Source organism: Delphinapterus leucas, chromosome 16 (assembly GCF_059928025.1).
Source record: "Delphinapterus leucas isolate spDelLeu-1000000601 "Yukka" chromosome 16, BTC_Dleu_Yukka2, whole genome shotgun sequence".
NCBI lineage: Eukaryota > Metazoa > Chordata > Mammalia > Artiodactyla > Monodontidae > Delphinapterus > Delphinapterus leucas.
Window position 1 is genome coordinate 68,214,987 of NC_143144.1, and position 14,188 is coordinate 68,229,174.

Sequence of the window (14,188 nt, forward strand, 5' to 3'; positions counted from 1 at the left end):
CAAAGCCTAAACTATTTACTCTCCGACCCTTTGCAGAAAATGTTTTCTGACCCCTGCTTAAGCGGATTATCTGCTGTGTCGGGCTGACTTAAACTGTCACACGTGGCGTGGCGGGGAGAAGGGAGTTTAAGTTGATTCATCCAGTTTTCATTCAATCAACAAGTTCTCGTGGGGACCTTGTAGCTACTAGGTCCTGAGTGTATAGAATTGGTGTTCAAAGTCGTCTTGGTTCCTGCCATCAGGGAACTGACAATCCAGAGTCAGGTCATTGGAAATTCACCAGCCTGTGTGTGCCGGTCTATAGGATAAGTCAAAATGACAACGAACAACTCTGGAGTTTTAAATGTGTCAGCTTGTCAGTGGGTCACCTTGGCCAGGGCATGGCTGCCCACAAGCGCTCTGAGAAGTTCCAGAAGGGTGTGTGAGGAAGGTAGGATCAGGTGAGTACCATGAGGCCAGCAGGAGAGAAGCCAAGTCCAGGAAAGTCAACCAGGATAGGGTTGCTCTGTCCTATTGGTTCAGGCAAGAGGCCAGAGAGTTTAGCCAAAAGCAGCACCAGAGGATGAAAAGGAGGTGAGCAGCGTCTGGAGCACGGCTGCCTGTGCTGAGGGCTCTTTTATGTTCTCCGCAGAGCGTGGCTAGGAGGGTGGCAAGCCTTAGACTCCGTGGGCTCAGGGCTCCTGAGCACAGTGAGGACACCGGGGTTGTCCTCTTGGGAGGCTGAGCAATTCACAGACTCACTCCTTCCTTTAGGTCCAGAATTTCTCTTTTCTTCCGGCTGCGGGGTCCTTGCTGGGTCCACAAGTACGCACATTGAAAGTGCTCGCCTTAGATGCTGCCGAATCACCTTCCTCCCAAAGTTGTGCCAATTTACACTTGCACTCGTGGTGGACGAGAGTACTCACTTCTACGTACCCTTGCAAGCACTGGGTTCTAATAATTGGAAAAATTTCTCATTTTTTCCACAGCAGTGAGGTTGAACCTCATTTAATGTTTATTGGCCACCTGCCTTTCTTCTGTGAATTCTTTGTTTATATTCCTTGCGCATTTTTCTGTTTGAATGTTTGAGTTGTTCTTACTTGTAGGCACTCTTTGTACATTAACCACGGACATCTGTTGGTAGGAAGAAAAAACACTATATTTTGTGTTTTAAAATTTTTTTAAAATTTTTATTTTTTATACAGCAGGTTCTTATTAGTTATCCATTTTATACATATTAGTGTATACATGTCAATCTCAATCTCCCGATCCATCACACCACCACTCCCCCACCACGCTTTCCCCCCTTGGTGTCCATACGTTTGTTCTCTACATCTAAAACAACTATATTTTGAAGCACCTATGGGTGGCGGTGGGCCACCTGGAGCAGGTACTGAGGTGCCAGAAGTCTTTGTTTGACATTAGGGATATTAATCCTCTGTCTGTTAAACGCTGCAAATATTTTACCCAAGTCTGCTATTTGCTTTTAAACTTTATCTATGCTGCCTCCCATGTAGGAGTTTTAAATGTTTAAATGTTTCGGTATTCAAACCTGTCTTTTTTTTCTTTCTGGCTTCTGGGTTTCCTGTCTTGCTTAAGAAGTCTTCTCCATCCTCATATTAGATAATTAGTCTACTCTCTTTTCTTGTAATGCTTTTATGGCTTCACTTATTTATATTCTTTTTTTTTTTGCGGTACGCGGGCCTCTCACTGCCGTGGCCTCTCCCGTTGCGGAGCACAGGCTCCAGACGTGCAGGCTCAGTGGCCATGGCTCACGGGCCCAGCCGCTCCACGGCATGTGGGATCTTCCCGGACCGGGGCACGAACCCGTGTCCCCTGCATCGGCAGGCAGACTCTCAACCACTGCGCCACCAGGGAAGCCCCTACATTCATATCTTTAATATTACAGGAATTTCTATCTGGAGTAGATGAGGAATTTATGTTCCCAGCATAGATGCTATGTTTCTGAGATTTTCTTCTCTCAACTCTCTGAATGTATTAAGGGACCCATAATTTTTTAAGTAAAAAAGACCCGTGTGCAGTGTGATCCTATTCATGCACTCATTCATATGAACAATTCTACAGCTTGTTAATGCTGGTTATTAATACAAATGTTAATATTGGTTATTTCTGTGTGATGGGATTGAAGATGCTTTTAATTTTTCCCTCTTCTCATCTGTATTTTCTTGGTCTGCTACATAAACAACTATTATCTGTGCACTGAAGTGTATTTAAAGAAAGAAGTATCAGGAAGAGTGCAGTTAACCTAATATCTCCCATTGACCTAGGCCCCATCCTTGAAAAGCAACAAGTCTATAAGCTTCTTGAGGGCAGCCCCACGTTTCTTGGGTGCCCCTCCCACGCACCTAGCCCAGGGCCTGACCAGCAGCAGCAGGTTCAGCTCAATGGGTTAAATGTCTGTACAAGCCCACAGTGTCCACACAGATGTGAAGACAGTGGCTTGGCTCTTTGAAAAAGATGTTTCTTCTGGACAGAAACTGTATTTCCTGGTTCCTCCCACCCTCCTCCCACAGAGGGCTTGCCACATACCCTGGGAAGAGTCCACACTCGAAACAATAGCCAAGGCAAAACAAATTAACATTCCAGGCCAACTCTTCAACAAGCATGCTTGTTAGGATCATTCCTAGACAGTCTTCAAGAACAATTCAAAACCAAGGGATTGCCCCTCACTATCCCAATGGTTACTCTGGTTAGTGTTTGATACGTTTTCAATAGTTTCTCCATTCCCATTATTTGATTTTTGATCCTTGGGCCAAACACTAGTGTGCAGAGAACATGTATGACTGTGCCCTCCAGAGCACTCGTGGAATATGTATGTCTTTCCCGGTGTCTGATGGTTCAGGATATTGGAGAATTTCCCCTTTAAGCACCCAAACATTATTTATTTGAAACACTTGCAAGGAAATCCTTCTAAAATAATATTCTGTAAAGCCTGCCTTGCTAAACAGTAGAAATAGCGTGCAGTCATTTGAAATGTCCTTGGAAAGTCCTTGAAGGGTCAATTATCACACTAGGCTCCTAGGTGTGATGGCGTTTGGAGCTATTGACATGTGTAACCGTATTCACTCGAGTACTACATGGCTTGTGTTGCTTTCAAAGATCTTGTTTCTGCCCAACAATTTGTTTTTTCTCTTTCCTTTTGGTTGCCTTTCTCTTGCTCTTTTGGTTGCCTTTTATGTCTGTCAGTCACCCGTATGCCTATCTCTAGCAGACCAGCTCCCTGATAATCAATTGTTCGTCAACTGTGGTCAGCCAGGAAGCAAGAAAACCAAGCATATTCTCATCATATGTGAACTAAAAAAACATAGGCTCCGAGAGAGGGGCAAAGGCAAGTTTTCTCTGAGCAAAGAACGAGATAGACTGACAGGTGGAATCATTTCTTAATTTCTTTTGATTACTCAGGAGCCTTTGGGGTGTTCTTCCTGGTTTTCACATTGATGAAAGCATTAGTCCCACTTTACAGATGAGGAAACAAAGTGCCACTGAGACAAGGTGACTTGGTCATGGTCACAGTGGTAGCTGAGAGGCAGAACAAGCACTAAAGCCTGGGGGTCTTCCTCAGCCCCATGGGTGTCAGGCCCAGCCCTGGACGTGCTTTCTTTGATGAAGCAAGTGGCAGGATTCATCACTGCAGAATTCAGCATCGCCTCTTCTGTGTTTCCCACCAGAAGAGTGGGCCAGCTGTAGACCCTTGGGAGGCTTCACCAAACCTATGTTCCATCTGGATCCCTTTTGCTAACGAAGCGGGCCCCTTCATCATTAGAAATGAGAGCCTGGCGAACAGCTGTGTTTACATCTTAAGGGCTAGTTGATCACTGCTCGGTCCTAGAGGGTATCGTTCCAGCTTATCGTCTCTAGATAGCAATGTGTTGAGGGCTGCACAGTTCTGACCCAGATTGATATCAACTGCAAAACACGTAGTTCTGAACACACGTACATGCACACACACTTCTCAGGCAACGTAAGCCAATTGCAGCTCAGTGACACATCCTTTCTTCAACAGGCTAACTCCTTCCCAGAAGGCTGTAAGCTGAGCCCAGGCAAGCCGGCAGGGCAGCAGAGGTCCCAGGACACTTTGTCTGTTGAGCCAGGACCGTTTTCCTGAGCCGGGTGCCGGCCTCCTGCCCCATATGCCTCATTCTCACGTCTTTCATGCAGGGAGGTGGCTGGGTAAGAGGGCACAGAGGAGAGAGTGGGCATCGGGCTGTGGAACATTCAAGACCAGGAACAAAGGGCAGCTTTTAACCCCTGCACATTTTATGCAAATCCTGAACTATTGTATTCAGGAAATAAAGCCCTTGTAAAAATGGTGGAACCTGAGCCTTTCTCTTTTAGAAATTCCACAGTCTGGTTGTTCCAGGTGGTAGAGGACTAATAAAACTCTCTGGTCACCGTGGCTCTGATCTGCCCCCTGCCCTAGTCAACAGCCTCTAACAGCTTCCAACAGTCTGGCCCCCTAAAGTCCAAACTACCATTCAAGACCCTTCTTGGACTAGCCACAGCTTTATCTCCCTCCCAGCCTAGAATCACCTTCTTTCTGCTCTCAGCCTTCATAGTCTTTTATCTGTACCCCTCCTAGTACACTTATCACTTTGCACTGCATATTATACTTGTTTTTATGGGTCTTATCACTCCTACTGGTCTAGTCTATGAGCTCCTGAAGGGTAGGGCCTACGCTTATCTTTGTACCCTGAGTCCTTAAAACGGTACAGATTGCTGTGGGGTGCTCAGTAAGAACTGTTGAATTTAACTGAAAACTCTCCCCCAGGGCTGAGTTCACCTTGAGAGACACAACAAGACATCAAATTCTCCACTGTCCCACGAGCAGAAAGGACACGTTCAACCCAGCCTGATGGAGCACATTTTACACAGAAACCTCAAGGTCATGTGGCCCAACCCTTCCCTTGCATTTTAGAGACAGGGAGACTGAGACCCAAGCATAGAGCTAGGGGCAGTGGATATTATTTGTTTCATTTATAGCTGAGAGAGCTGAGGTTCAGCCAGCAGAAGCCACTTTCCCAAAGTCAGACAGGTAGAAGTTGGTAGAGCTGGGATTGACACCTGGGTCTGCCTGAGCCCAAAACCTATTTTCTGTTGTGAAGGGGCCCCCTGCCTCAGCCCCTGTACACCCAGCTGTCCTGCTGGTTTCCCAGAAGGTGGCTCTGGCTGACCAAGGCCAGGGAGGGTTTAGGCACTGAGGCAGGCAGCACCTGGCTCCAGTCTAGTCTGAGCTTTGTGGCTGGAGGAGCTGTTTATGAGCTCTGCCTGTCCCAGACCTGGCAGCCCAGCCACCTCAGATGAGTCTTTTCACAGAAAACCCATCAGGCAGGTATTAGAACATCACACAGAACCTTTGGCCGGAGGGCGCAGTGTTTTCCAATGAGAAGTTTGCCTTGGCCATGATGAAGGGGGCAAGGGAAGTAGAGGCCTCCAGCCTTCTGCCTTCAGGGCACTGCGCCAAGAAGGCAAAGCCTGCTGCTCCTAGAGGGAGGAGGACAGAGAGGAGAAGAGAGAGCTTGGGCCAAGAGGGACCCAAGTTAGGAGCTTGGGCCAAGAGGGACCCAAGTTAGGAGCTTGGGCCAAGAGGGACCCAAGTTAGAAACTTGGGAGGGAAACAGCCTGGGTGGTATCAGGGCCGTGGAGTAGGAACTCCTTAAGGGCTCCAACTGGGTTTTGTGTTGCCAGGCTGCAGTGGGCAGTGGAAGCAGCTCAGGATTATAGGTCCTCAGGTTCAAATCCTGCCCCTTACTGCTTGGAAGGACTTGGGCAATTTAAAGAATCTTTCTGAGCCTCAGTTTTCTTATCTGCTGTGTAAGGGGATAACAGAAGTGTTTCGCTGGCTGTGTTGAGGATCAGACGCCATGAATACACCCACGCACACAGTAGTCACTCAATAAATGGTGGGGTCTAGGAATTTTTGGAAGCATTCCCTCAGTTCCCAGGTTTATAAACTAATAAAAAGACAGAGCTATGGAGAACACCTGGGTTAGTGGTGTCGCATGACTGTTGACCGAGAAAAGGAAACAAAATCACCATGAGTAGACCCACATTTAGAGGAACTCTGCCCCAGAAACAGCTGGGGGGAAAGACGACCTGTTTCCATTTAGGGAGCAGCCAATGGAAGAGCTGTGAAATTTGGAGTCGTTGATTCATGAATGTTTTAAACTTAGCAGGAGTATGTGTATGTGTATTATGTATATGTTTGTTGTATGTGTACACGGTTTGTATAGGTGTGTGTGGTGTGTGTGTGTATGGTGTGTATGTGTATAGTATATGTACACGGTGTGTATATGTGTGTGTGGTGTGTATGTGTATTATGTATATGTACATGGTGTGTATAGGTGTGTGTGGTGTGTATGTTTATAGGATATGTACATGGTGTGTATAGGTGTGTGTGTGTGTGTGGTGTGTATGTGTATAGTATATGTACACGGTGTGTATAGGTGTGTGTGTGTGGTGTGTATGTGTATAGTATATGTACATGGTGTGTATAGGTGTGTGTGCGTGTGGTGTGTATGTGTATAGTATATGTACATTGTGTGTATAGGTGTGTGTGGTGTATATGTGTGTGTGTGTGGTGTGTATGTATGTGGTGTATGTGTATGTTGTGCGTAGTGTGTGTGTTATCTCTAGAATAAGATTTCATCTTCTTACTGGAGACCTTGTCTTTCACCTTCAATAGTGCTCAATAGTGAAGGAAGGAAACATTTATTATGTAAATGCTTAATCCTTTAGTATATGTTTTTGGCTTAAGTCTCCCAAAGGCTCTGGAAAATGAGGCTCAGAGAGGCCACTTGTCTAAGCTCAGCCATCTGGTAGGTGGCAGAGGCCAGCCCTAGACCCCGATCTGCCTGACAACAGTAGGTGTTGTTGACTTGACTCTTGAAAAGAAGAAGCACCCAGATGCACATCAAGTGAAGGTGCTGTACGCTCTGACCTTCAGGCAGCTTTCTTGTGGTGTGTCACCCGAGTACCTGTGCTCTGCTCTGGCTCCCAGACCTGCAACTTCCTGAGCAGCACTTCAGCACTCTGGTTTTATTTTTGTCAGCTGTTCCTCTGAATTGTGCTCTCCCCAGTGAAGCAGGCTCAGTGAGAGCAGGAATAGCTCAGGGGCTGCTGGGCCCGGCCCCTGCGCTGAGACAGAAACATCAACCCTGCCCCAGCCCATCAGGTCAGCGTGTTCCTGGGACAGCTGGAGTGTTCTTCTGCACGTTCTGCCCAGATCCAGCGTGCCTGGCCTCCCAGGAGAGCTCTGGCTTCCTGCCGTTCCTGGAGGCCCCTACACATTGCCACAGTTCCCCTCCTTGGAATGTTCTCAGCAAAGCCAGGCTTTAGTTAGCTACGAGCATTGAAGGCGGCTTCTTGCAGTTTATTCTCCTGGCAACTCCCTGCAGACCCAGCGAGTGACAGGCAGGCATCTGCTGGGCCAAACCAGGAAGTGAAACTCCCACTGACAGCCTCAGATGGGCTCTTGTACAGAAAATCAAAATTGTATTATTTCCTTTATTCTTTCGCCAGACATTTATTGACGATCCCCTACTCTGTGCCTGATGGAGGAGCAGGGTTTTAGCCCCTCAGGAGCCCGTAGTCTATTGGGGAGCCAGTGTGAAAACAAAAAGCTGAGCCTGGGAGAACAGCATAGGACCAGACAGGCCTATTGTGGGCGGGATGGAGAAAGAAACGCTTCACTCGGCCCTGGCCTGGGCAAAACTTCTCACATTTTACCCGAGTCTGAAGGATCAGTCAGAATTCAATAAGTAAAAATAATATCAACATCAATCAAAGTATTATTATTAATTAGGTACTTACAATATGTCAGGCATCCTGCTGAGTACTTTACAAACATTATTTTTGAACAACAGCCCTAACGCAATAGGTAATGTATGATCCAGGTGATTTTACAGGTGAGGAAACTGAGGGTCAGAGAAGATGAGATAACTTGCTCAAAACTAGGAAACACAAGAGCCAGAATCGAACCCAGTTCTGCTGCTAGACTGCTATACTTATTTATTTTTTTTTTTTTTGTGGTACGCAGGCCTCTCACTGTTGTGGTCTCTCCAGTTGCGGAGCACAGGCTCCGGACGCGCAGGCTCAGCAGCCATGGCTCACGGGCCTAGCCGCTCTGCGGCATGTGGGATCTTCCCGGACCGGGGCACGAACCCGCTTCCCCTGCATCGGCAGGCGGACTCTCAACAACTGCGCCACCAGGGAAGCCCTGTTATACTTTTTAATATGTCCAGAAATGATAGGAATATAAGCAGGTATATGCTGAGAAATCTTGCCTCCATCCTGGACCCTGTATACCTCATCTCCCCTTAGCCCTTATAGATGTAAACAGTTACATTCTTTTCTTGTATATCCTTTCTTTATGTAAATATAAAGAAGTCAAATATTCATATTCCTCCCTCTTTCTTGTAACAGAAATTGTCATATATTAACACTAATATTTACCTAATGCAGTCTTAGAGAATCTTCCATTGAAGTGTATAGAGATCTTCCCTGTTCTTTTTTTTTTTTAATTTATTTTATTTCTTTGGCTGTGTTGGGTCATTGTTGCTGCACGCGGGCTTTTCTCTAGTTGTGGCGGGCAGGGGCTACTCTTCATTGTGGTGCGCGGGCTTCTCATTGCGGTGGCTTCTCTTGTCGCGGAGCACGGGCTCTAGGCACGGGGGCTTCAGTAGTTGTGGTGAGTGGGCTCTAGAGAAAGATTTATTTTTGAAAGATTCCCTATATGTAGCAAGAAGCTGCCACACAGCATAGCCTGCGTGGACATGTGGCCCCTACTGGATACAAGGACACATACACTGCCACAGTGGTGGCTGGGGAAAGCCCTTCTGTGGAACACGTCCCAACTTATCTCTGGCCCTGTTCCCTGCAGCCCAGGGCCCCTGCTTTTTATGACATCTTCCCTATGTTATGCCTGCAAAATTTTTATAGAGCTTCCTTTGCCTCGGATGCAGAAAGCGTATGTAGTCTTAGTGCGTCACCCTGGGCTAATTCACTGATTGTGCAAGAGCCCAGGACCTTCACAGGTGGTACTTAGTGTTCCCAGGCCTCTAGTAGTCCCTGGGAAAACTTGCCGTCAGGCTGTTACAGACTCAAACACGTTTGAAAGTGAGCTAGAGTCGGCACTCCTTTTCTCTGAGATAGGGGATTCTCCCAGAGGATAATAACGCCAGTGGGAATACATTTAGTCCTTTGAAGAGGCATTCGCTTTTAAGGTCATGCTTGGTAAAACCTTGCTGGCTCTAAAGAGGTTGTGCAGTTTCAAAAAAAACAGCCCCATCAAATGTACATGGCTTCCTGTCAGCAGCCTTTTTGTTTACTAAGGTCTATGGCTTTGAGCTTCTCACATGCACTCATCACAGTGATAAAGCCTCCCCCACTTTGCAGTGTGGTTCCATCCTGTCTAGTGCTTAGATATTTACTTTCTCTCTTTGAAGGATTCTTAAGAGACAGTGGCTTATCAGGATAGCAGGTACTACTATACAGTCTCCTGGATGAAAATATGCATAATCATAGAAAATGGCTGTAAGCAGAATCCAAGACATCATATTGTACAGATCACAGCCCCAGAAAGAATCTGGGAGATGTTTTAAGTTCTCCACCTTTAGGGCAGTCAAATGGCCTAAAGTCACACATCCAATTAGTAGCAGAACTAGGATTGTAATCCAGGCCTCTTGCCTTCTAACTCAGGTCCCATTCTACTGTATCATTGCTTTCCAGTGTGTATTTCATAAGATTTGAATAGACATTTTGTAAAAAAGAGTGCCATGGTCAAGCAAGGTCAGCAAACATTGGGTTAAAGAAAATTGAATGAGTTTACTTATGCTAGGATTTCTCAGAACCTTTAAAACACCATTGTTTATTGTGATCCCACAACAGGGGAGACACTCAGGAGTTTTCTCCAAGTTACTTCATCCTAGCTTTTGTGCTGGAACATCTGTGGAGCATATTTTGAGAGACAACATATATTGTCTTCTCTCTTAAGTAAGTTCAAGAGTTTTTAAAAGATAAATTTGTGGATATCGGAGCTATATCCTTTGTTTAAGATACATGGTAGGTTCAGTTTATATAACTGACCCATGGAAGTCAACAAAATAGAAGGTAGCTGTCATACCTGACTGGAGTATTAGGATGTCCCAAAATGTCATTCCAGTTCTTTTTAGGACCACTGCTATCTCAACAACCAATTTGATTTTGATTTGTTTCCTTGTTGTGGTTACTTTGAAGGTATTTTGATTCTGCACCTGGTTTGACGTACCAAGGAGAAGCCAGTGGCATTTCTTGGTGGAACATTCACTCTGAAGATGAGCCTCAACATAATAGCATGCTGTATTCCAGAAGTTCTTGATCTTTTCTGGGATATGACTCTTTTGGGGGTCTTATTAAAAGAAGTTACAGACTCCTTGGACCAGAAAATACATATTCCTAATAAAATTTGCATAAAATTTTAGAAGGTTCTTGTACCTTTTGAAGCTCATCAATAAATCACTGACCTAGATTCACTGACCTCAAAGAGAGCTTTCTAAAAACAAAACACGCACACACGTGCACATACACATACACAACACAAGAAATGGTGGTAAGATTTTAAGTGGCCCCCTCAGAAGTTATTTTTTTTCTTTCTTTTGAATTCTTGGTTCTTGTACTTTGTCGCCTGCTAGTTCCTACTGAGATGCTGGCTTTGTCAGTTGTGCTGGAGAGCTGCCAATCACACTGTGTTAAATGTAGAGTTCGGGGATTTCCTGAGGCTGCTTTAAAATGTCAGTCCTGGTTTTTCTTTGTGGAAGCTGCCCTTTTATGGAGAGGAAAGGAGAGGAGAGGAGAGGAAAGGAAAAGAAAGGAAAGCAAGGAAAGAAAGAAAGAAAGAAGAAAGAAAGAAAAAGAAAGAAAGAAAAAGAGGGAGGGAGGAAGGAAGGGGGAAAGAAAGACGGAGGGAAGGAGGAAGAAAGAAAGAGAGAAGAGAAAAGAAGGAATGGAGAAAGGAAAGAAGGAAGGGAGGAAAGAAGGAGGGAGAAAGGGAGGAAGGGAAGAAAGGAGGAAGAGTGAGGGCTGAAGGCCAAGACGCTGCAGAGAACCATACTGAGAGAGGAAAGCTGCACATAGCAAGGAGGGGTGCTGTGGCTGTCTGTACCTTGCCTGGAGCCAGACCTCTTCCGCTTTCTGGGCCTCAGTGTTTTCATCTGTATTCTGAGCAAGTTGGTCTCACTAGGCCATCTCCCAGGATCTTCTTCTGTCTCTGACCTTACATGGGGCTAACTTCATTTTGTTATAAACATTTAATAATAAAAAGAAATATATGTCTTGGCTTAGCCCTTTTCTTTTCTTACTTTCCACTACTTTCTTTCTTTTTTTTCCCAAAATAAATAGAGGTTTGATTCGTTCCCTTCATTAACTTCCTTTTCTTTGTGTGTCTCCCTCTGTCCAGCATTGACCTCTTAAGCCCACTCTCCACCCCCTCCAGCCTTCCCTGGTTGTGTTTCTTTGTAGATCAGCCTCTCTTAATCACCACCCATGACCACTCACTCTTATTTCCCAGGGTAAAAAGTCCACATCAGGGCTTCCCTGGTGGCGCAGTGGTTGAGAGTCCGCCTGCCGAGGCAGGGGACGCGGGTTCTTGCCCCGGTCCGGGAAGATCCCACATGCCGCGGAGTGGCTAGGCCCGTGAGCCATGGCCGCTGAGCCTGTGCGTCCGGAGCCTGTGCTCCGCAGCGGGAGAGGCCCCAACGGTGAGAGGCCCGCGTACCGCAAAGAAAAGAAAAAAAAAAAAAGGTCCACATCATTTCACACCAGGCTCCTTGGGCTCTACTGCCTCGTTTGGGAGGCAAGCAGGCACTGTTCGGATGCAGACTGGACGAGGGCGTAATGGCAGTTTATGTGCACTCAGGGCTCACTGGAGAAGAGGGAATGAACTCTGAGAAGTGTGAAGCCTAGCTGAGGACCCAGGGTTCCAGAAGAATGCAAAAGAGAAAAAGAAAAAGCCCCAGAGACACAACTGGAGGAGTTCTTCTCTACTCAGACGCAACACAATGAATTCAATGCAGGATGTGGCAGTTTTAGCAAGCGCTGGAAGCACTGGGCTGAATGGTCCCCTGATTGCACAGTTCTGAGGAGCTGGAGTTTTCACAGGCTTACAACTCAGGCCAGGTACAGGAGATGTGTCATAATTTATGGACTTTGGGAAAAGATGATCTAGTGGAGCTTCTCAACCCTAATTTTGCTTGTTTCTAAACCCTCAGGTAGCAGGAGTGATTTGGTGGGGGGAAGAACACAAAGACGAATGCACCAAGAAAAGCCCTCAAAACTTGAATTGGGGAAGTAAAACCTTATTCGCCTTTCTTGGTACACACTATTTTTAAACATTGCATCTACTTCTTTGTGCTGTGCTTCACATTACTCTATGCTCTTTACTCTAGGAAAGAGACACTTGAAAATGCCCCCATCAACAGCTTCTGAACATCATACAAAGCCTCCCAGGCCCTACGGCCCCTCCTTCCTCACTTCCAGTAAGCCCGCTTCCTTAAAATGGGCTCATCTGATAGCAGGAGGCTCTGGGGACAAGAAATGGGTTCATATATTTAACTTTTATCCAAGAGACTCAAAGTTGAGTGGCAGAGATAGTCCAGGCCAGGCCTGAGTGCCAGAAGGTCTGGACTCTTCCTGTCAACATGCTCCCTAGCCTGTGCAAGGCTGAGACACTGGGAACTCATTTGCACTCTGGCTCTGCTACTAACTGGCTGTATCGCTTTGGGCAACTCACTTAACTTCTCCGGGTCTCTGTTTCTCCATTTGTAAAATGAAGGGTTTGGACTAGAGATCCCCAAATTTCCTTTTAGTATAAAAGTCCCATGGTTACCAGTGATCTACTCAAGTCTCATTTTCCTCACCTGTAAAGCAGAGAGAGTGCTATCTGCTTGTCCACTTCACAGGGAGGGCGTGAAAGTATATGTGAAAGTGCTCAGTAAGTGTTAAAACAACACAAATGTCAGCTACTGTCATCATTATTAGAATTCTTTATGCAGCTCTCTCTTTCTTCAGAGCATGCTTCATGTCTTTTACCATTTGTGCTAAAGAAGAATTCAGTGCCTTAAAGGAATTCCTAAAATTCAGTCCTTGGTTTGACTGAATAGGAGGCGAGATATCAGTTCAAGCAATAAAGTTGTTGTAAGTGACGGTAGCATCTGAAAGTTCTTCGGAAGCAAGTGGGCTAAGGCATCCCTCAGTCCCCAGAGAGAGGCGGCCTCTTTTTTTTTTTTTTTTTTTTTTTTTTGCCTCTTCTTGATCTCATTCACGGGCATAAACAGTGGTTGCTAAGAAACTCATGTTCTCAAATGGGGTTTTGCCCAACAAATGAAAAGGGCTTAGAGAGTTCCACAGGCAATAGCAGTAATTTGAGGTGCTTATCTTTTGCCTAGCATCTGTGCATTTCTAAGTAACTTACCCACATTAACTCATTAGTACTCCCAACCCTACACCGGGCTTTGGGATGGAGGGAGGTGATAGTATCTGAGTTTTGCATTCAGAGAAAGCCCCTGGGTTGAGAGTGACAGTCCCTCTGTTCACACCTGGTAGAATTCTCCCCTGCCACCAGCAGCAAACCTTCTCATCTCTTGTCCCCCACTACCAGGACCCCAGAGGTGCCATCTCAGTGCCTTGCCCAGCATCATGGGGTGTCAGAAGTGAAATGGCTCTTTAAAGACTCCCTGCAGGGCCAACTCCACAGTGCAAGAAATCAGAGACATCTGATCAACCCAGAGGGGAAGTGAAACACCCAAAGCAACACAGCTAGCTAGGGACATAGTCAATAACTTGTCTCAAGAAGCAAAGACTAGAAACCACCCTCTACCCTCACCTTGCCTCCATACACCCTAACAGATTAAACACTCTTTGTGCACCTCTAGGTATCAACAGTGCTTAAACCTGAGGGGTCTGGGGAAGACGAGGTACATAATGTCTATCTGAACACACAGCACAGAGCTTCTGTTGCCACCTCTGAACAGTTATCTCATCCTGGGCCACAGCGGTGGCCCTTCATGGCCTAAGCTCCTGGAATAGGTCATTCTTAAGGGAAATGGAAGTAGTAATTCCATCATTCTGGAGAGGGGGAAGGGCTCTCTCCTTTTCTCTCATCCGACAGCTAAATTAACATAACCCATAGGCACAGGGTTTTAGGAAATGGAAAAGT

General features: G+C 46.1%; 1 protein-coding gene across 1 annotated transcript in view; it reads left to right on the plus strand.

Annotated features, from left to right (window-relative positions):
• RBM20 (RNA binding motif protein 20) overlaps positions 1 to 13,262 on the plus strand; it is an 89,462-nt gene extending 76,200 nt beyond the window's left edge. The window contains exon 14 of the mRNA XM_030759263.2: positions 10,234 to 13,262. The gene's annotated coding sequence lies outside the window, so the exon portion shown is untranslated. The remainder of the gene's footprint in view (positions 1 to 10,233) is intronic.
• Positions 13,263 to 14,188: the final 926 nt, after the last annotated feature.